The following is a 24,801-nucleotide window of genomic DNA, read 5'->3' as shown; positions in this document are numbered from 1 at the left end:
TGAAAATATGAAAAATTAATATTTTTTTGTTATTAATTTTGAAATATGAAAAATTAATATTTGTATTAATTTTTCTAAATTAATCTTTAATAATATTTCAAGATATTAATATCAATCTCGAAATATGAAAATTAATATTTCCACTTTTCAAAAATTATATCTTCAAAATATTAATATCGAAATATGAAAAAAAAATTCTCTCTTTTATAATAATTTCTATTTACTACAAATATATTATATCAAATATGATGAATATTATTAAATCTCATGCAAAGTGCCTCCAATTATTATGTCAGTATATTTATGAAAATCTTAGTAGTGCTATCCAAATAATATATCAGCTTATGGCAGGGTTATAATCACAATACAAATAATAATTTTCCTTAAAAATAGAAACCCTTAACCAACATGCACCTACTAGACCATACAATTAATATAAATATCTGAATTCTTTTATTTAGTTAATATCCATGAACATATTGAAATATATTTGCAATAAAAGGAAATGAAATAATATTATATGCACTTGAAAACTATTTAAATATGCTATGCAAAATTCATACACGCTTATCTTAAAAACCCCTTATTTACAAATCTTTTAACATCCAAGCAATACAATTCTAAGCTGTGCTCTTAAACAATAGGATAATAAATATTCTGCTATTTAACTGCAATTTATCCTAATACATAATTAACTTACAATATTAGAACTTGCACAGATGAGTTACTTAACTAATCAGATACAGATTTAAACGATATATAGGCTGTGAAATGTGAGCTTAAAATCCAAACTATTTCTTTAACTCTGCTACATACAGTAATAATAAATGCTTACTTTAAATGCTTGTATACAAATAGGCAGGCTAAGAGCTATCTGAAACAATGGCATACAGTTTAAAAGTATAATCTGCTCTTTAAATCTATTAACCGTAAAGGCTATGCATATGACTTATCTTATAATAAAACTCTTGTATACATCACCAAACAGCAATCCAGTTTCCAATGTTTCACAACAGATCCAATTTCACCTCAGTAATTTCAAAATTCGGGGATAATGCATATGGAGTCCAATAGTAGGTGTGTGCTTTAATAATAGCTGCAGCAGTTATTCCTTTCTGGATCAGCCAACACAACCCTTCTTTAGTCTCTATGCTGGGGTTTAAATCATCTGATCTCACCCCTCCCCGTTTTTGATTGTTCTCAGTCATTGGTGAATATTGGAAACGCCCACGGAGCCTTGTCCCTTGTCATTGGATTATCTTATTTTTAACAGCCAAAAGGCTTTCTGGCTGTAGTTCTCGCAACATAACACCAGGTGGCAGCATTACAAACAGACAGCACAAAAACAATGTAGCATGACAATACATACAAATTCATTTAATCAACATTTTTAGCCAGTGAAATATTTCTTTAAACTATGTAATAACTGCCATAATTTCTTGTATTAATCTCTCCCAATATTAATTATAGATGAAGCGGCATCATATCAATTTCCTGATCGTTTTGATATGAGACATCATGTTTTATATTATTAACATTTTATTATATTAAGGCAATTTAATACTGCTAATTACTAGCTTAAAATGCATTATAATTTTATCAGTATCCTGGCATTTCTATAGAAATAACAGCCTATTTTTATATCATTATTGTACTATATTCCAACAAGAATATGCCATATTTTATGTTTCTAATAAGCCCAGGATGTTTGAACCTTCTTCATGCAGATCTGAGATTATATGTCTGAAAAATATAAACAATACCGAGGTTATTAACATTTTTGACTGACTAAAACAGTTACCTCCCAAGCTTAGCAAATACACATGTAATAATAATAATAGAGAATTAGACAATTTCCCAAATTTCTATATTTAATACATTCTGGGGCATGCATTCAAACAGAGAGAAAAAAAAATGTTTAATTGCTGTCTGTTTTAGTGCTTCAGAGTCACACCTCAGCATCTGTCTTTTGTTTCCCAAGGCCTTCACTGCCCACATGGGGTCAATCCACGAGTAGTTGTAAAAGTCTTAATCAGCATATTTCCTGTTTAGCTAGTAGTGCAGATGTGTATTTGATGTTTAGGGATAATTAACACCTATGTGCATAAAAGCTGTTTCCCTATGATTCTGATCAGTTCCAAAAGGGTATTTCAGACATTTCGTCTCCATATATTTTGTGTGGTGTCGCCTATCTGACAATCTATCCTCTGTAAGTTGATTATAGCAAATTTGGTATGGGCCTCATGTTCCATTGTCCCCGCTCCCCCCCTGTGTGTTTAGCATAACTTTAACAATGAGTGTGGGAGATCTCTTAGAAATAATCCTTTGTTTTACAGACCATGTGCACATCCACAGATTTATTAAATAAAGATAAATATACTTCTATATATTATTTAATAATATTTCAAATACCTTGACAGCTGTGTTGGGAAAACCAGTGGTTGAATTTCAGAAATGGCAATTAAAATGCAAGTATTACAAATTTTAAAGGGAAAGTCAAGTCCCAAAAAAATCTTTCATGATTCATATAGGGCATATAATAACAACTTTCTAATTTACTTTTAGCACTAATTTTGCTTTGTTCTCTTGGTATTCTTAGTTGAAAGCTAAGCCTAGGAGGTTCATATGCTAATTTCTTAGACCTTGAAGGCCGCCTCTAATTTTGACAGTTTTCCACTACTAGAGGGCATTAGTTCATGTGCTTCATATAGATAACATTGAGCTCACACACGTGAATTTACCTAGGAGTAAGCACTGATTGGCTAAAATGCAAGTCTTTCAAAAGAACTGAAATAAGGGGGCAGTTTGCAGAGGCTTAGATATAAGGTAATCACAGAGATAAAAAGTATATTATTATAACTTCTTCAATTTATCTGAAGATATTTGTGAAAGTCCTTTTTGAATCTTTTATTGGATCTCATTGGATGTACTGTTTTTAATGGTTGTATTTGTTTTATATGTTTGTAATTTGTCTCTATTTTTATTCTGTTATTTGATGTATCTAATTTGCTGATACTATGCTTTTGTGAGTAATTTTTGTGCTTTTTATGTAGCGTTTTTATGTAATTGCAAACACTATTTTATTCATTAAATTTTTTAATACTTGCATTTTAATTGCCATTTCTGACATTCATCCACTGGTTTTCCCAACACACCTATTTCTAATCTGCCATTCTGTTACTAATTTAGCTACATTATTGTAGCGCATAGTACTTTCTCTTGTAAAAGAGAATATCCATTATGTCTTAAATTTCTGGGGGAATTAGGGATCCCCTGTCCTCTGTCCTCTGCTTTTGGTAACGCTTCTACAGCGCAAGTATCTATCTGCTTCCTATAAATTTGAACTCTACCAGATTGCTGTTCCAGTGATGTCACTCTTTTTTAAGATTGCTATTGGAACTCAAAATGATCCGGAGCTACATCTAAGGCTGTGTCCTAACAACATACCTCTCCCCCTGCAGTATACATTTGTATTGTTGCTTTTGGGCAGTCTTAATAGTGCAGTGTGAACTCAAATTTGCCACTGAGCACCTGCAGTATTTCTACTAAGGGATACTCCCACTTACCTGTTGGAAGAGATCAGTTCCCTGCTACATGAGTATCAGTTGGCCTTTGTGGACATTTTAAGGTCTGCTTTTGGCCCTTCTTGTGTTGACATCTTTGCAGAGCCTCTACCGAACGGAGCTGTTGGTCTGCGGATCTGATGTGGTGAAGTTTATGGGCTGCGGCTGAGATGGAGGATAGATGGATAGAGCTGGAAACCAGGTTGTAGTCCAATCTGTCCCTGGAAGAAATGCTTGAGGGATGGTTGGAGATGAGATAGCTAGCTATAATATTTATGTTTATGATTGTTTTTCTCAATAGTCATTTCCAAGCAAGTAAGCTCTATTTTACACCTCCCAGATCAAAAATTGAATTTGGTTGAATTTGCTACGGAACATCGCTCACTAGATGAGTATATGAGGCCCATTTATCAAGCTCCGTATGGAGCTTGTGGGCCCGTGTTTCTTGCGAGTCTAAAGACCGCTGCTCCATAACCCTGTCCGCCTGCTCTGAGCAGGCGGACAGGAATCGCCACAATTCAACCCGATCGAGTACGATCGGGTTGATTGACACCTCCCTGCTGGCGGCCCATTGGCCACGAGTCTGCAGGGGGTGGCGTTGCACCAGCAGCTCTTGTGAGCTGCTGGTGCAGTGCTGAATACGGAGAGCGTATTGCTCTCCGCATTCAGCAAGTTCTTGCGGACCAGATCCGCACTGTCGGATCAGGTCCGCAAGACCTTTGACACATAGGCCCCTATATCTCTACAGATGTTCACACAGTTATTGCTATAATAGCTGTTTATGAGACTAATATATTATTGCCCTCTAATACTCTACATATCTGTGGCCTAATGAAGGCTGATATGCTTGAGACCTGGGACTTGTTCCAACATGTTGGCTCTGTTTTGTGTATAGTTATAATGTTTGAGCTCTATTGTTTAGTATGCAGAAATCTATGCCTACTACTTTAGGCTTGTAATGCTGAGATCTAGGCACTATACCATAGTTCAGCATTGTGTATTTTATATTGTGTTATGGGGCTTAAGTTTATTTGGTCAAACAATGTTATGTGCCTGTGTTTTATAGTGCCCTTATTGCAATAACTATTAAAAATGTCCCTGTTCAATTAGGTTCCTAGGATTCAGGAGGATGGGTACCTTATTTATTTAACAGCCTATTTGTTATACATTTTAATACATTCGCATTAGTTCTTCAATTAAAGGTTATTAGATAGGATGTGGTGGCCTCATTCACACTTTTATATATAAAGCGAAAGCGTAAGTGGAGCTATAATTAGTGAGATCATGAACTGTTTATCACCGCCTCGGCAATTGGTATATATCTTCCCTTGTGCCTGAATATCTCTTAAATTTTGAATAACAGGTCTTGATTTATATTGTATGACAAACATAGATTAAAGGTGTATCCAGTCCACGGGTTCATCCATTACTTGTGGGATATTCTCCTTCCCAACAGGAAGTTGCAAGAGGACACCCACAGCAGAGCTGTCTATATAGCTTCTCCCCTAACTGCCACCCCCAGTCATTCTCTTGCAACTCTCGACAAGAAAGGAAGTATCAAGAGATATGTGGTGACTTAGTGTAGTTTTACCTTCAATCAAGAGTTTGTTATTTTTAAACGGTACCGGCGTTGTACTGTTTTTCTCTCAGGCAGAAATTAGAAGAAGAATTCTGCCTGGAGATTTGATGATCTTAGCGGTTTGTAACTAAGGTCCATTGCTGTTCTTAAATTTAGATTAAAATTATACAGCAGTTTCCAGATTTATTAAATCTATTCCTTTTCCTGTATTCTTTTTGTGTAACTATTTTAGTGTGCATTTTCTATTATAACTTGGGTCCAAAAATAACTCTTGGGTTTCAGATAGAGCATACATTTACTTTTTTTTATAAGATTTGCTTCATTCTCTTTGAATCCTTTGTTGAAGTAGATCAATGCTCTACTGGGGCCTAGCTGAATACATTGGGTGAGACAGTGACAAACAGCTAGCTCACAGTAGTGCATTGCTTCTGAGTCTACTTATGCAGGCTTTTCCATAATGGATACTAAGTGAAGAAAGCCAAATTGTTAAAAATTGCATGTTCTTTCTGAATTATAAAAGTTTAATTTTGACTTTACTGTCCCTTTAATGCCATTGCTTTCCACGGAATCAATTAAGTTTCAAGAAGCTAACTGAATAGAATATTGTTTGGAGTGGAATAGATCTGCACAAGGACCTAAGTGTGAAGAGAGAGGGGCAAGCATTAAAAATGAAAAATAATGTTATTGTTTTAGTTAATTTAAACTATTTAAATTGTTATTATTAATGTAATCATTATTTTTCTCCTTCCAATAAAGTACAGGTGAAAAGTTAATCAAGTATGAATGATTAACCAAATAAACAGGAGATAGTTTACTACCAAATAATTTCATTTATTTCAACAATTTTTCTATGCATTTCTAATGATATATAATCAAATCAGTAATGGTCTGATATAACTGGAAAAAATAATCTGAAAACTTATTTTTCTAAATATTAAAACCATGATTTAAAGGGACACTGAACCCAAATTTTTTCTTTTGTAATTCAGATAGAGCATGCAATTTTAAACAACTTTCTCCTGTTAAGTGTAGTCAGTCCACGGGTCATCATTACTTATGGGATATTAACTCCTCCCCAACAGGAAGTGCAAGAGGATCACCCAAGCAGAGCTGCTATATAGCTCCTCCCCTCTACGTCACACCTAGTCATTCTCTTGCACCCAACTAATAGATAGGATGTGTGAGAGGACTGTGGTGACAGGAGCAGCATCAACTTCCTCTGCTCCAAAACAGGAAGGAGCTGTTGCTCGCTACAGACAAGGCTGGAAACCTAACCAGGCCTGGAACAAGGGCAAGCAGGCCAGAAAACCTGCTGCTGCCCCTAAGACAGCATGAAGGGAGGGCCCCCGATCCGGTAACGGATCTAGTGGGGGGCAGACTCTCTCTCTTCGCCCAGGCTTGGGCAAGAGATGTCCAGGATCCCTGGGCGTTGGAGATCATATCTCAATGATATCTTCTGGACTTCAAAGCTTCTCCTCCACAAGGGAGATTTCACCTTTGAAGGTTGTCAACAAACCAGATAAAGAAAGAGGCGTTTCTACGCTGTGTACAAGACCTTTTACTAATGGGAGTGATCCATCCAGTTCCGCGGTCGGAACACGGACAAGGGTTTTACTCAAATCTGTTTGTGGTTCCCAAAAAAGAGGGAACCTTCAGACCAATATTGGATTTAAAGATCCTAAACAAATTCCTAAGAGTTCCATCATTCAAGATGGAAACTATTCGGACAATCTTACCCATGATCCAAAGAGGTCAGTACATGACCACAGTGGATTTAAAGGATGCTTACCTTCACATACCGATTCACAGAGAACATTACCGGTATCTAAGGTTTGCCTTCCTAGACAAGCATTACCAGCTTGTAGCTCTTCCCTTCGGGTTGGCTACGGCTCCAAGAATCTTTACAAAGGTTCTGGGCTCTCTTCTGGCGGTACTAAGACCGCGAGGAATTTCGGTAGCTCCGTACCTAGACGACATTCTGATACAAGCGTCAAGCTTTCAAACTGCCAAGTCTCATACAGAGTTAGTACTGGCATTTCTAAGGTTGCATGGGTGGAAAGTAAACGAGGAGAAGAGTTCTCTCTTACCACTCACAAGAGTTCCCTTCTTGGGGACTCTTATAGATTCTGTAGAAATGAAAATTTACCTGACAGAGGACAGGTTAACAAAGCTTCTAAATGCTTGCCGTGCCCTTCATTCCATTCAACACCCGTCAGTGGCTCAATGCATGGAGGTAATCGGCTTAATGGTAGCGGCAATGGACATAGTTCCTTTTGCGCGCCTGCACCTCAGACCGCTGCAATTGTGCATGCTAAGTCAGTGGAATGGGGATTACTCAGATTTGTCCCCTACGCTGAATCTGGATCAGGAGATCAGAGATTCTCTTCTATGGTGGCTTTCTCGGCCACATCTGTCCAGGGGGATGCCCTTCAGCAGGCCAGACTGGACAATTGTAACTACAGACGCCAGCCTACTAGGTTGGGGCGCTGTCTGGAATTCCCTGAAGGCTCAGGGATCATGGACTCAAGAGGAGAGTCTCCTTCCAATAAACATTCTGGAATTGAGAGCAGTTCTCAATGCCCTTCTGGCTTGGCCTCAGTTAGCAACTCTGAGGTTCATCAGATTTCAGTCGGACAACATCACGACTGTGGCTTACATCAACCATCAGGGAGGGACAAGAAGTTCCTTAGCGATGATGGAAGTATCAAAGATAATTCGCTGGGCAGAGTCTCACTCTTGCCACCTGTCAGCGATCCACATCCCAGGAGTGGACAACTGGGAGGCGGATTTCCTAAGTCGCCAGACTTTTCATCCGGGGGAGTGGGAACTTCATCCGGAGGTCTTTGCCCAAATACTTTGACGGTGGGGCAAACCAGATATGGATCTCATGGCGTCTCGCCGGAACGCCAAGCTTCCTCGTTACAGGTCCAGGGACCCGGGAGCGGTCCTGATAGATGCCTTGACAGCACCTTGGACCTTCAGGATGGCTTAAGTGTTTCCACCCCTCCCGATGCTTCCTCGTTTGATTGCCAGGATCAAACAGGAGAAAGCATCAGTGATTCTAATAGCGCCTGCGTGGCCACGCAGGACCTGGTATGCAGATCTAGTGGACATGTCATCCTGTCCACCTTGGTCTCTGCCTCTGAGACAGGACCTTCTAATTCAGGGTCCTTTCAAACATCAAAATCTAATTTCTCTGAAGCTGACTGCATGGAAATTGAACGCTTAATTTTATCAAAGCGTGGATTTTCGGAGCCAGTAATTGATACCTTAATACAGGCTAGGAAACCTGTTACCAGGAAAATTTACCATAAGATATGGCGTAAATACTTACACTGGTGCGAATCCAAGGGTTACTCATGGAGTAAGGTTAGGATTCCTAGGATATTGTCTTTTCTACAAGAAGGTTTAGAAAAGGGTTTATCTGCAAGTTCTTTAAAGGGACAGATCTCAGCTCTGTCCATCCTTCTACACAAACGTCTGTCAGAAGTTCCAGACGTTCAGGCTTTTTGTCAGGCTTTGGCTAGAATTAAGCCTGTGTTTAAGACTGTAGCTCCACCGTGGAGCTTAAACTTAGTTCTTAACGTTTTACAGGGTGTTCCGTTTGAACCCCTTCACTCCATTGATATCAAGCTGTTATCTTGGAAAGTTCTGTTTTTAATGGCTATTTCCTCGGCTCGTAGAGTCTCTGAATTATCAGCCTTACATTGTGATTCTCCGTATCTGATTTTTCATTCAGATAAGGTAGTTCTGCGTACTAAACCTGGGTTCTTACCTAAGGTAGTCACTAACAAGAATATCAATCAAGAGATTGTTGTTCCATCATTGTGTCCTAACCCTTCTTCAAAGAAGGAACGACTTCTGCACAATTTAGATGTAGTCCGTGCCCTGAAATTTTATTTACAGGCAACTAAAGATTTTCGACAAACTTCTTCCCTGTTTGTCGTTTATTCTGGACAGAGGAGAGGTCAAAAAGCATCTGCTACCTCTCTATCCTTTTGGCTTTGTAGCATAATACGCTTAGCCTATGAGACTGCTGGACAGCAACCTCCTGAAAGGATTACAGCTCATTCTACTAGAGTTGTGGCTTCCACTTGGGCCTTTAAGAACGAGGCCTCTGTTGAACAGATTTGCAAGGCTGCAACTTGGTCTTCTCTTCATACTTTTTCCAAATTTTACAAATTTGACACTTTTGCTTCTTCGGAGGCTGTTTTTGGGAGAAAGGTTCTTCAGGCAGTGGTTCCTTCCGTATAGAGATCCTGCCTGTCCCTCCCGTCATCCGTGTACTTAGCTTTGGTATTGGTATCCCATAAGTAATGATGACCCGTGGACTGACTACACTTAACAGGAGAAAACATAATTTATGCTTACCTGATAAATTCCTTTCTCCTGTAGTGTAGTCAGTCCACGGCCCGCCCTGTTTTTTAAGGCAGATCTAAATTTTTAAATTATACTCCAGTCACCACTGCACCCTATAGTTTCTCCTTTCTCGTTTGGTTCTCGGTCGAATGACTGGGTGTGACGTAGAGGGGAGGAGCTATATAGCAGCTCTGCTTGGGTGATCCTCTTGCACTTCCTGTTGGGGAGGAGTTAATATCCCATAAGTAATGATGACCCGTGGACTGACTACACTACAGGAGAAAGGAATTTATCAGGTAAGCATAAATTATGTTTTCTAATTTACTCCTATTATCAATTTTTTCTTCGTTCTCTTGCTTTCTTTATTTGAAAAAGAAGGCATCTAAGCTATTTTTTTGGTTCAGAACCATGGAAAGCACTTGTTTATTGGTAGGTGAATTTACTTACCAATCAGCAAGAACAATACAGTGTGTTCACCAAAAATGGGCCGGCATCTAAACTTACATTCTTGCATTTCAAATAAAGATACCAAGAGAATGAAAAGAATTTGATAATAGGGGTAAATTAGAAAGTTGCTTAAAATTGCATGCTCTGTCTGAATCACAATAGAAAAAAAATTGGGTTCAATGTCCCTTTAAATCGGTCTTACTGACTAGTGATTTAAATCAAATCCACTATAGGGAAATTCAACTAATTAGTTGAAATGGGAAGTTATATGGCTCAAAAATACATCTTGGTCGATCAAAATTAAAATGATTGAACAAGAACAAGATTGTTTTTGTTTTTTTTCGTGAACATAAGGCTTAATCTTTTACAACTGTGTTTATTTAACTCCAGTCCTCAAAGTACCCCTTACAGGCCAAAGTTTCATGATATCTGAACTAGAGCACATGGGAAATAATCAGCTGATGGGTGAGGTTAGTAACCATGGTTACTGATCAGCTGATTATTTCACCTGTGCTCTAGTCAGATATCATGACAATCTGGCCTCTCAGGGATACATGAACACTGGAGTTAAAGGGACATGATTCCCAAAATGTTTGTTTCATGATTTAGGTCTATTATCAAATTTGCTTCATTCATTTGGTATCATTTGTTGAAGGAGCAGCAATGGACTAATGGTTTCTAACTGAACACATGGGTGAGCAAATAACAATCCAATCGGTAGATATATACAGCCACCAATCAGCAGCTAGAACCTAGGTTCTTTGCTGCTCCTGAGCTTTCCTAGATAAACCTTTCAGCAAAGGATAACAAGAGAAGGAAGCAAATTATATAATAGAAGTACATTGGAAAGTAGTGTAAAATTGTACGCTCTGTCTAAATCATGAATGTTTATCACTTTACTGTCCCTTTAAGAAACACCGTTTTAGATGTTGCTCCAGAAAAACATTAAACTCAGCTTATTTGCTCACTTGAGTCACTTGTGTAATAAATACTAAACTTGCTGATTGTGCAAATGTGCAGAATAGAATATCAGACACTTGATCCATTGAAAAATCGTTGATATTCCTAACCAGTTTCATTCATGATGTGTGTGCAGTTAAAGGGACATAAAACACATTCGGCTAGATTTGGAGTTTGGCGGTAAAAGGGCTGTTAACGCTCCGCGGGTTTTTTTCTGGCCGCACCATAAATTTAACTCTGGTATCGAGAGTTCAAACAAATGCTGCGTTAGGCTCCAAAAAAGGAGCGTAGAGCATTTTTACCGCAAATACAACTCTCGATACCAGAGTTGCTTACGGACGCGGCCAGCCTCAAAAACGTGCTCGTGCACGATTCCCCCATAGGAAACAATGGGGCTGTTTGAGCTGAAAAAAAACCTAACACCTGCAAAAAAGCAGCGTTCAGCTCCTAACGCAGCCCCATTGTTTCCTATGGGGAAACACTTCCTACGTCTGCACCTAACACTCTAACATGTACCCCGAGTCTAAACACCCCTAGCCTTACACTTATTAACCCCTAATCTGCCGCCCCCGCTATCGCTGACCCCTGCATTACACTTTTAACCCCTAATCTGCCGCTCCGTAAACCGCCGCCACCTACGTTATCCCTATGTACCCCTAATCTGCTGCCCTAACATCGCCGACCCCTATGTTATATTTATTAACCCCTAATCTGCCCCCCACAACGTCGCCGACACCTACCTACACTTATTAACCCCTAATCTGCCGACCGGACCTGAGCGCTACTATAATAAAGTTATTAACCCCTAATCCGCCTCACTAACCCTATCATAAATAGTATTAACCCCTAATCTGCCCTCCCTAACATCGCCGACACCTACCTTCAATTATTAACCCCTAATCTGCCGAGCGGAGCTCACCGCTATTCTAATAAATGTATTAACCCCTAAAGCTAAGTCTAACCCTAACACTAACACCCCCCTAAGTTAAATATAATTTTTATCTAACGAAATAAATTAATTCTTATTAAATAAATGATTCCTATTTAAAGCTAAATACTTACCTGTAAAATAAATCCTAATATAGCTACAATATAAATTACATTTATATTATAGCTATTTTAGGATTAATATTTATTTTACAGGTAATTTTGTATTTATTTTAACCAGGTACAATAGCTATTAAATAGTTAAGAACTATTTAATAGTTACCTAGTTAAAATAATTACAAATTTACCTGTAAAATAAATCCTAACCTAAGTTACAATTAAACCTAATACTACCCTATCAATAAAATAATTAAATAAACTACCTACAATTACCTACAATTAACCTAACACTACACTATCAATAAATTAATTAAACACAATTGCTACAAATAAATACAATTAAATAAACTATCTAAAGTACAAAAAATAAAAAAGAACTAAGTTACAGAAAATAAAAAAATATTTACAAACATAAGAAAAATATTACAACAATTTTAAACTAATTACACCTACTCTAAGCCCCCTAATAAAATAACAAAGACCCCCAAAATAAAAAATTCCCTACCCTATTCTAAAATACAAAAATTACAAGCTCTTTTACCTTACCAGCCCTGAACAGGGCCCTTTGCGGGGCATGCCCCAAGAATTTCAGCTCTTTTGCCTGTAAAAAAAAACATACAATACCCCCCCCCCCCCAACATTACAACCCACCACCCACATACCCCTAATCTAACCCAAACCCCCCTTAAATAAACCTAACACTAAGCCCCTGATGATCTTCCTACCTTGTCTTCACCATGCCAGGTTCACCGATCCGTCCTGGCTCCAAGATCTTCATCCAACCCAAGCGGGGGTTGGCGATCCATAATCCGGTGCTCCAAAGTCTTCCTCCTATCCGGCAAGAAGAGGACATCCGGACCGGCAAACATCTTCTCCAAGCGGCATCTTCTATGTTCTTCCATCCGATGACGACCGGCTCCATCTTGAAGACCTCCAGCGCGGATCCATCCTCTTCTTCCGATGACTAGACGACGAATGACGGTTCCTTTAAGGGACGTCATCCAAGATGGCGTCCCTCGAATTCCGATTGGCTGATAGGATTCTATCAGCCAATCGGAATTAAGGTAGGAATTTTCTGATTGGCTGATGGAATCAGCCAATCAGAATCAAGTTCAATCCGATTGGCTGATCCAATCAGCCAATCAGATTGAGCTCGCATTGTATTGGCTGATCGGAACAGCCAATAGAATGAATCCTATCAGCCAATCGGAATTCGAGGGACGCCATCTTGGATGACGTCCCTTAAAGGAACCGTCATTCGTCGTCTAGTCGTCGGAAGAAGAGGATGGATCCGCGCTGGAGGTCTTCAAGATGGAGCCGGTCGTCATCGGATGGAAGAACATAGAAGATGCCGCTTGGAGAAGATGTTTGCCGGTCCGGATGTCCTCTTCTTGCCGGATAGGAGGAAGACTTTGGAGCACCGGATTATGGATCGCCAACCCCCGCTTGGGTTGGATGAAGATCTTGGAGCCAGGACGGATCGGTGAACCTGGCATGGTGAAGACAAGGTAGGAAGATCATCAGGGGCTTAGTGTTAGGTTTATTTAAGGGGGGTTTGGGTTAGATTAGGGGTATGTGGGTGGTGGGTTGTAATGTTGGGGGGGGGGTATTGTATGTTTTTTTTTACAGGCAAAAGAGCTGAAATTCTTGGGGCATGCCCCGCAAAGGGCCCTGTTCAGGGCTGGTAAGGTAAAAGAGCTTGTAATTTTTGTATTTTAGAATAGGGTAGGGAATTTTTTATTTTGGGGGTCTTTGTTATTTTATTAGGGGGCTTAGAGTAGGTGTAATTAGTTTAAAATTGTTGTAATATTTTTCTTATGTTTGTAAATATTTTTTTATTTTCTGTAACTTAGTTCTTTTTTATTTTTTGTACTTTAGATAGTTTATTTAATTGTATTTATTTGTAGCAATTGTGTTTAATTAATTTATTGATAGTGTAGTGTTAGGTTAATTGTAGGTAATTGTAGGTAGTTTATTTAATTATTTTATTGATAGGGTAGTGTTAGGTTTAATTATATCTTAGGTTAGGATTTATTTTACAGGTAAATTTGTAATTATTTTAACTAGGTAACTATTAAATAGTTCTTAACTATTTAATAGCTATTGTACCTGGTTAAAATAAATACAAAGTTACCTGTAAAATAAATATTAATCCTAAAATAGCTATAATATAAATGTAATTTATATTGTAGCTATATTAGGATTTATTTTACAGGTAAGTATTTAGCTTTAAATAGGAATCATTTATTTAATAAGAGTTAATTTATTTCGTTAGATAAAAATTATATTTAACTTAGGGGGGTGTTAGTGTTAGGGTTAGACTTAGCTTTAGGGGTTAATACATTTATTAGAATAGCGGTGAGCTCCGGTCGGCAGATTAGGGGTTAATAATTGAAGGTAGGTGTCGGCGATGTTAGGGAGGGCAGATTAGGGGTTAATACTATTTATGATAGGGTTAGTGAGGCGGATTAGGGGTTAATAACTTTATTATAGTAGCGCTCAGGTCCGCTCGGCAGATTAGGGGTTAATAAGTGTAGGTAGGTGTCGGCGACGTTGTGGGGGGCAGATTAGGGGTTAATAAATATAACATAGGGGTCGGCGATGTTAGGGGCAGAAGATTAGGGGTACATAGGGATAACGTAGGTGGCGGCGATTTGCGGTCGGAAGATTAGGGGTTAATTATTTTAAGTAGCTTGCGGCGACGTTGTGTGGGGCAAGTTAGGGGTTAATAAATATAATATAGGGGTCGGCGGGGTTAGGGGCAGCAGATTAGGGGTACATAAGTATAACGTAGGTGGCGGTCGGCAGATTAGGGGTTAAAAATTTTAATCGAGTGGCGGCGATGTGGGGGGACCTCGGTTTAGGGGTACATAGGTAGTTTATGGGTGTTAGTGTAGTTTAGGGTACAGTAGTTAAGAGCTTTATGAACCGGCGTTAGCCAGAAAGCTCTTAACTCCTGCTTTTTTCAGGCGGCTGGAATCTTGTCGTTAGAGCTCTAACGCTCACTGCAGAAACGACTCTAAATACCAGCGTTAGAAAGATCCCATTGAAAAGATAGGCTACGCAAATGGCGTAGGGGGATCTGCGGTATGGAAAAGTCGCGGCTGTAAAGTGAGCGTTAGACCCTTTAATCACTGACTCCAAATACCAGCGGGCGGCCAAAACCAGCGTTAGGAGCCTCTAACGCTGGTTTTGACGGCTACCGCCGAACTCTAAATCTAGGCCATTGTTTTTCTTTCATGATTCAGATAGAAGATACAATTATAAACAGCTTTCCCGTATGCTTCTATTATTAATGTTACTTATTTTATTGTTATCCTTTGTTTTAGAGCAGGATGGTATGTTCAGGAGTGTGCACGTGTCTGCAGCACTATATAGCAGCAGTTTTGCAACAATGTTATACATTAGCAAGAACACTAGATGGCAGCACTATTTCCTGTCATGTAGGGCTTCAGGCAGGTGCACGCTGCCTACCTAGATATCTCTTTAACAAAGACTAACAACTGATTAAAGGGACAGTCTACACCAGAATTTTTATTGTTTAAAAAGATAGATAATCCCTTTATTACCTATTCCCCAGTTTTGCATAACCAACAGTTATATAAATATACTATTTATCTCTGTGATTACCTTGTATCTAAGTCTCTGCAGTCTGCCCCCTTATTTCAGTTTTATTTTGACAGACTTGCGTTTTAGCCAATCAGTGCTGACTCCTAGGTAACTCCACGTGCATGAGCACAGTGTTATCTATATGGCACACATGAACTAACGCCTTCTAGTTGTAAAAAAAATAAAAATGCATTCAGATAAGAAGCGGCCTTCAAAGGCTAAGAAATTGGCATATGGGCCTCCTAGGTTAAGCTTTCAACTAAGAATCCCAAGAAAACAAAGCAAATTATATGCTAAAAGTAAATTGGAAAATTTTTTAAAATGGTATGCCCTATCTGAATCATGAAAGTTTATTTTTGTCTAGACTGTCCCTTTAACATATTTATCTTTTTTATTCCAGATACCTAACTGCAATCACAAACAGATATTCACATAATCATATTTAATTATTCAAAGGATGAACACTGTTTTAAAGGGACACGGAACCACAATTTTTTTTCATGATTCAGATAGAGCATGCAATTTTAAGCAACTTTCTAATTTACTTCTATTATCAAATTTTCTTCATTTTCTTGGTATCTTTATTTGAAAAGCAAGAATGTAAGTTTAGATGCTGGCCCATTTTTGGTGAACAACCTGGTTTGTTCTTGCTGATTGGTGGATAAATTCACCCACCAATAAACAAGTGCTGTCCACAGTCATGAACCAAAAATTGCCTGGCTCCTTAGCTTAGATGCCTTCTTTTTCAAATAAAGATAGCAAGAGAAGGAAGAAAGAGAAAAATTGATAATGGGGTAAATTAGAAAGTTGCTTAAAATTGCATGCTCTATCTGAACCATGAAATAAAAAATTGGGTTCAGTGTCCCTTTAACAATTACATAAAAGCCTGCTGTGTTAAAATGTGAACTAATATCAATTTTTCTTCCTGCGCTTGCTATCTTGCTACATTTAGCCACCAATCAGCAAGCGTAACCCAGGTGCTGAACCAAAAATGGCTGACTCCTAACCTTACATTCTTGCTTTTCAAATAAAGATAGCAAGAGAACAAATAAAAATTGATAATAGGAGTAAATTAGGAAGTTGCCTAAAATTGTATGCCCTATCTAAATCATGAAAGAAGAAATTTGGATTTAGTATCCCTTTAATATATACTAGATATCAAGTATAATGCACCACTGTTATTGTAGTCTTAATCGCATCATATGAATTCCTGTCCTGTAATTTACTTTCACCTGATCACCCTAAAACACAGTCAATCAGAGAGCCAAACCATCATGCCACAGCATTTAAACCTGTTGCAATAAATCAAGTGGAGTTCCATTCAAAGTTTTCTTTTGACAGCTTAAACATGCGGATATAAAATGGTATGTGTGTCAGATCAGATGCACAAACCATGCTAGGACATAGTGTTATAGCTGCAAACTTCTATTCATGTCATAGAGAGTAGGAAGCTACCGCCAGTCCCTGGTTGTGTCTCAATCCTGCATCCAATCTGCACTGCTCACGCCTTCATAGAAATATGCCTTATAGCTGAGATACCATAGGCAACCCTTTGAAGGCTTGTAACTCCACCAATGCTTATTTCTCTTCTTCCGCGCCTGAGGGTTAGAGGGCTTCTTCTGAGTAAGCAAGCATTATTACTTATGCCTTTTTATAGCCTAACAAATTGGAAGTGTAATATAGGTAATATCAAATATATTAATACTATAAAATATTAACTTTATATTTAAACAATTATAATAATATTTTAAACCAATTTGTTTTACCATTGTCGTGTACAAAACTTAATTTTCTTTTTAGACCTATTAGAATCATTACATTCTTACACTCCATATATTTAATTAATGAATCGTACAAAAAAATACATTTTATTAATTCATTTTTCCTATGTACAACACAAGAAAAATGAACAAATTGAATGTATACGTTTCAGTTACTGTATATATTCCAGTTTGTAATAGTTTATTCAATGAATTCCATTGCCACTTTATATATACCACACACTTGTACTTTCTAAGGGTGTTACTACACAGCAATTCATTTGTATTTATTTTTTTGTTTGAAATTCTTTTCTTTATAATTAAAAATGTGGGCAATTTGGTAGATATATAACTACTTTCATATTGCTTGTTAATAATTCTATAATTTTATACCTGTATGTTCCATGCTAACAAAAACTTTGTATTCATTGCCTCTTTGTTTTGACAATCGTTTTATTTTGGTGCTTGCTGAAATAGGCTATGCACCACAACATCCATTATTTTAGTAATTTGTGGCATGTGTGGAACATGTTATTGTGTTTGTAATATACTTCTAACCATATACTAATGCCTGTTATATCAAATAATAAATGTAAACCTTGCTCTGGTATTATGTAATTCTTTAATATATGGAGTAGTTTTTACTCTCTGATAGCTATTCTGCAATAGTCACTTTCCAAGAACATACATGATGAACACATATGTAATGCTCTCTAAGAGAAAAAAAGACTGCTAGGGCTCAATTATGAGTGTAGCGCAATTTAGTGCTCCCACTTTAACTTCGATAGACGGAGACTTTTTGTGACGCATTAACGTATTCCTCTATAAACTTCAACAGTGCACAAAAACTGGAAAAAAAACAAACCCTAACACTGCTATTCCGATTGCGTTTATTCATGCGTGGGAAACCCAACATCAATTATGAATATTTCACATTCCAATGTTCTTCAGATAGAAGAATGTGTTCTATTCATTTTTAAATCTCTCTCTCTCTCTCTCTCTCTCTTTTTCTCTCTCTCTCTCTCGCTCTCTCTTTATTTATATATATATATATATATATATATATATACACACACATACAATGCCTTGCAAAAGTATTCACCCCCCTTGGCATTTTTCGTGTTTTGTTGCCTCAGAACCTGGAATTAACATGGATTGTTTGAGGATTTGCATCATTTAATTTGCAGAACATGCCCACAACTTTGAAGATGTTTTTTTTTTTTTATTATATAGGCGAAAATAACAGAAAAAGTCAATGTGCATAACTATTCACTCCCCTAAAGTCAATACTTTGTAGAGCCACCTTTTGCGGCAATCACACCTCCAAGTCGCTTTGGATAAGTCTCTATGAGCTTGCCACATCTTACCACTGGGATTTTTGCCCATTCCTCCTTGCAAAACTGCTCCAGCTCCTTCAAGTTGGATGGTTTGCGCTTGTGAACAGCAATCTTTAAGTCTGACCACAGATTTTCTATTGGATTGAGGTCTGGACTTTGACTAGGCCATTCCAACACATTTACATGTTTCCCCTTAAACCACTCAAGTGTTGCTTTAGCAGTGTGTTTGGGATCATTGTCCTGCTGGAAGGTGAACCTCCGTCCTAGCCTCAAATCACGCACAGAGTGGTACAGGTTTTGCTCAAGAATATACCTGTATTTAGCACCATCCATCTTTCCCTCAACTCTGACCAGTTTCCCAGTCCCGGCTGCTGAAAAACATCCCCACAGCATGATGCTGCCACCACCATGTTTCACTGTGGGGATGGTGTTCTTTGGGTGATTTGATGTGTTGGGTTTGTGCCAGGCATAGCGTTTTCTTTGATGGCTGAAAAGTTCAATTTTAGTCTCATCAGACCAGAGCACCTTCCTCCATACATTTTAGGAGTCTCCCACATGCCTTTTCGCAAACTCAAAACGTGCCATTTTATTTTTTGCTGAAAGTAATGGCATTCTTCTGGCCACTCTGACATAAAGCCTAACTCTATGGAGCGTACAGCTTATTGTCGTCCTATGTACAGATACTCCAGTCTCTGCTGTGGGACTCTGCAACGGTGGGCGGCCGTCTCTTGGCAGGTTTGCTGTTGTGCCATGTTCTTTCAATTTGGTTATGATAGATTTGATGGTGCTCCTTGGGGTTAATCAAAGATTTGGATATTTTTTTATAACCTAACCCTGACTTGTACTTCTCAACAACATTGTCCCTTACTTGTTTGGAGAGTTCCTTGGTCTTCATTGGCAGTGTTTGGTTAGTGGTGTCTCTTGCTTAGGTGTTGCAGCCTCTGGGGCCTTTCAAAAAGGTGTGTATATGTAATGACAGATCATGTGACACTTAGATTGCACACAGGTGGACATCATTTCACTAATTATGTGACTTCTGAAGGTAATTGGTTGCACCAGAGCTTTTTATGGGCTTCATAACAAAGGGGGTGAATGCATACGCACATGCCAATTTTCTGTTTTCTATTTCTAAAAAATAGTTTTATGTATATATTTTTCTAATTTCACTTCACCAACTTAGACTATTGTGTTCTGATCCATCACATAAAATTCAGATTAATAAAACATTGAACTTAAGGCTGTAATGTAACAAAATAGGTAAAAAGTCAAGGGGGTGAATACTTTTGCAAGGCACTGTGTATGTGTATATATATATATATATATATATATATATATATATATATATATATATATATATATATATATACACACACACACATATGTATCTATGTATTTATGTGTTTTACTGTATGTTTAATGTACATATTTAAAATTCCAATGTTCACTTACAGTAAAAAAAATTTTTTTGTCAATACAAATTTTTATATATGTATATACCTATACCTGTATATCATTTCCTATAGATATGTATTTTACATGAACATTATCATATATATATATATATATATATATTTATTTATTTATTTATATAAAGAAATATATATTTAATAAGAAAAAATATTTATTTTCCTATGTGGGGAACATAGGAATGTAAGCCAGCTTGGGGATATCTGTTACAGCCTTATCAGTGGGGGCTCAGGAATATTTATCTTTATTCTATATACATGAGCTCATTGTGATGGGGCTACGGTCGAGTCAGCCTTTTTCTACCCCGCCACTTGAGTGTGCTGCGCACAAACATCCACCTAAGGTGCAAGTGTTGAGAGGAAGTTAACAGGGGGTCCCTACATCCAATAATTCCCTGTAGGGGTGGTGTTCTCCTATTCTCCCTGACGAATCGGAGGCGGTTGGGTTAAAAAAAAAAATCCTGCCATGGGTCTGCCAGCTTGGGGAAATCTGTAACAGCCTTATCATCAGTGGGGGCTGAGGAATATTTATCTTTATTGTATATACATGAGCTCATTGTGATGAGGCTACGGTCGAGTCAGCCTTTTTCTACCCTGCCACTTTACTGTACTGCGCACAAACATCCACCTAAGGTGCAAATGTTATAAGTGGGTCTCTGCATCCAATAATTCCCTGTAGGGTGGTGTTTTCCTATTCTCCCTGACGAACCAGAGGCGGTTGGGTTAAAAAAAATACTTGCCATGGGTCTGCCGGGGGGCGCGCGCCACGTAATATGCACTCGGCTGGGCTGCGCACTCACACTACAGGGAGATTTTTAAAGGTGAGTTAGCTGCATCTTATTTCTACCCTGGGTGGTGTTGTTATTTATACACCCTGACAGACCAGAGGCAGTGGGGTTACAATCTTTCCCACCATGGTCTATCGAGGTGAGCACCATGTCATCTATTTGGGGAGCAGGTTTAGGTTATGCTCCTATGTTAGTGTGCTAAATTCCTGTCTGCAGCCTAGAGAGCTCCCCTTTCCCCACCACTGAAGGCTAATTTATGCTCTGGTGCTGTGTACCCAACCGCAGGCGACGCAAGCTCAGTGAGGTGACCTTAGAAGACAGCGAGGGTAATTTTATAAGCACTGCGTGGTAGAGGTTTCTACTTTGGCCTTAAATTTGAGACACTCTGCTACATATAGGAATTGAGAGTCTGGCTCAGTGGGCTACTACACTCTTTTTTTTTTCTGTCAACTTTGGGCAACGTTTTACTTAGAACAGGAATAATTCCCCTACCTTTATTTACATGGAATATAAACAGGGGATATAAAGATACAGTATAAATGATTTTTAGATACAGTGCTTTATTCTCTTTACCATTGATTTACCAGATTTATTTCTTGTACAGAAAATGCATTATAATTCTGCATCACTCTTATGCCTATATTAGTTTCTTGATGTTAAGAATGCTTACATATGCCAATTACTTTTAGGGAGGATATGCATAACAGCCAGGGATAGGCAAGGTGTCCGTACACGGACACTGGTGTCCGTGTCTGGACCTTGCAGTGTCTGCCACCCGTTTTGCGCAGGGGAGGAGTAGGACAGATGAATGCTGGTCCTCACGCCTCCTTGACCCAAGCGGTGCCACGCTTAGTAGTGGGAAAGTGAGGGAAGAAGCAAGCTGCCTGCAGTCAACTAACCGTAAGTCGTGACCCATCCCAATTCCTTGATCTGTGCTAGGGTTGCCACCTCGGCCATGTTTTCCTGGACACATATGAGTTACACATGCTGCAGGGTGTCCTGCATCCAATGCTTATACATACCTGTTTTTTTGTGGACATTTCTGGTAATTTTTATCGATAGTGCCAGTGTTTAAACATCCCCAGCAGCTAAACATAATTGTTTCTTCTTTAGAACATTCTCATATCTGATGGATTATGTTTGTTTTCCTTATTTGGACAAAGCCCTCTGGAGACTCTAAATCAAAGAAACAGGCTGTGAATCAGAAATCCCTGGTCCAGATACGGACATGGTCGTACAGGTAACTCTACCTATGAAGGTTCACCCTTTATTCTTCTATAGAACATAGACTTATCTGGAGCTTTATTGTCTTTGCAGATATCTGCTTGTTTCCTATTCTTCTATAGAAGAATTATGTCTAGTAGCTTCTTCAGGAGACCCAGTGTTTAATCACTCTATATATATCAATTAGCAGGACCAGTTGAGACTCTTCTTTGTTTTTCTGCTATTAATCTTACCTTGATTTCCTAGCATTATTTATGCTTCTCAAGCCTTCTTGGTCGTACGTATCTTCCTCTTATGCAGGATGATATAGTTCATGACCACCATGGATCTGAAGGAATCATGTTTTCTCTTGTTAAGTGTGTTCAGTCCACGGGTCATCCATTACTTATGGCATATATTCTCCTTCCCAACAGGAAGTTGCAAGAGGATCACCCAAGCAGAGCTGCTATATAGCTCCTCCCCTCACATGTCATATCCAGTCATTCTCTTGCAACCCTCAACAAAGAAGGAGGTCGCGAGAGGAGCTGGAGTTTTCACTTAACTATTCTTCAATCAAAAGTTTGTTATTTTAAATGGCACCGGAGTGTGCTGTTTTTCTATCTAAGGCAGTATTTGGAAGAAGAAACTGCCTGCATTTTTTTTCTATGATCTTAGCAGGCGGAACTAAGATCCACTGGCTGTTCTCGACATTCTGAGGAGTGGGGTAACTTCAGAAACTGGGAATAGCATGCGGGGTCCTCCGCAAATGAGGTATGTGCAGTACTTTATTTTCTGGGAATGGAATTGACTAAGAAAATACTGCTGTTACCGTATGATGTAAGTACAGCCTTAAATGCAGTAGTGGCAACTGGTATCAGGCTGATAAATGTATGCGCAGTCGAGTTATATTCTAGGGACTAGAATTTGACTGAGAAAATACTGTTAACACTGAAATAATACTTAAGCCTTCTCTGCAGTGGTAGCGACTGGTAGCAGGCTTAGTGATAGCTTTGCATGACATTGAAAAATGTTGTTTTTTAATAAAACGTTTACTGGCATGTTATTCGTTTTTGTGAGGTACTTTGGTGATAAATCGCTTTGGGCATGATTTTTTTCCACTTGGCTAACATATTTTTCTGCATGGAAAACGTTATATCAGGGCTCCCACTGTTGTATTTGGAGTGGGAGGGCCCTTGTTTTAGCGCCTTGTTGCGCAGTTAAAATTCTTGCACAGTCTTTCTGCTTCTTCCTCCTTGATCCAGGACGTCTCTAGAGAGCTCAGGGGTCTGCAAATTTCATTTGTGAGGGAGGTAATCAGTCACAGCAGATCTGTGACAGTGTGCTGACTGTGATTAAAAGCGTTAAATCTTAATTGATATCTGTTTTATCCGTTTTGGGTATTGAGGGGTTAATCATCCTTTTGCTAATGGGTGCAATCCTCTGCTAATAATACACTTCTTGTTAAGAATTGTTTAATTATATCTGTATTTTTGAAGCGTTGCAGCGTTTTTTATATTGCTTGTAAACTTATTGAAAGTGATTTCCAAGCTTGTTAGTTTCATTGCTAAGTCTGTTTAAACATGTCTGATTCAGAGGAAACTGTTTGTTCATCATGTTCAAAAGCCAATGTGGAGCCCAATAGAACGATGTGTACCAATTGTATTGATATTGCTTTGAATAAAAGTCAATCTGTACCGATAAAGAAGCTATCACCAGACAACGAGGGGGAAGTTATGCCGCCTAACTCTCCTCACGTGTCAGTACCTGCGTCTCCCGCTCGGGAGATGCGTAGGATTGAGACACCTAGTACATCTAGGCCCTTACAAATCACTTTACATGATATGGCTAATGTTATGAAAGAAGTATTATATAATATGCCCGAATTAAGGGGCAAACGCGATAGCTCTGGGTTAAGGACAGAGCGCGCTGATGACACGAGAGCCATGTCTGATACTGCGTCACAATTTGCAGAACATGAGGACGGTGAGCTTCATTCTGTCGGTGACGGTTCTGATCTGGAGAGACCGGATTCAGAAATTTCAAATTTTAAATTTAAGCTTGAGAACCTCTGTGTGTTACTAGGGGAGGTATTAGCGGCTCTGAATGATTGCGACACGGTGGCAATTCCAGAGAAATTGTGTAGGTTGGATAGATACTATGCGGTACCGGTGTGTACTGACGTTTTTCCTATACCAAAAAGACTTACAGAAATTATAAGTAAGGAGTGGGATAGACCCGGTGTGCCTTTTTCCCCTCCCCCGATATTTAGAAAAATGATCCCTATAGACGCCACCACACGAGACTTATGGCAGACGGTCCCTAAGGTGGAGGGAGCAGTTTCTACGTTAGCCAAGCGTACCACTATCCCGGTGGAGGATAGCTGTTCTTTCTCAGATCCAATGGATAAAAAAATTAGAGGGTTATCTTAAGAAAATGTTTGTTCAACAGGGTTTTATATTGCAGCCTATTGCATGCATTGCGCCTGTCACGGCTGCAGCGGCATTCTGGTTTGAGTCTCTGGAAGAGGCGATTCGCACAGAGCCGTTGGATGAGGCTTTGAGCAAAGTTAGAACCCTTAAGCAAGCTAATGCGTTTGTTTCAGATGCCATAGTACATCTAACCAAACTTACAGCTAAAAATTCCGGATTCGCCATACAGGCGCGCAGAGCGCTCTGGCTTAAAT

At 38.7% G+C, this 24,801-nt stretch overlaps 1 protein-coding gene across 1 annotated transcript in view; it reads left to right on the top strand.

Moving 5' to 3' along the window:
• The window catches only part of PLCE1 (phospholipase C epsilon 1), a 702,162-nt gene that overhangs the window by 318,971 nt on the left and 358,390 nt on the right, over nt 1-24,801 (top strand).

This window comes from Bombina bombina, chromosome 9 (genome assembly GCF_027579735.1).
Source record: "Bombina bombina isolate aBomBom1 chromosome 9, aBomBom1.pri, whole genome shotgun sequence".
NCBI classification, from domain to species: Eukaryota; Metazoa; Chordata; class Amphibia; order Anura; family Bombinatoridae; genus Bombina; species Bombina bombina.
This window is presented reverse-complemented; position numbering and strand designations above follow the sequence as displayed.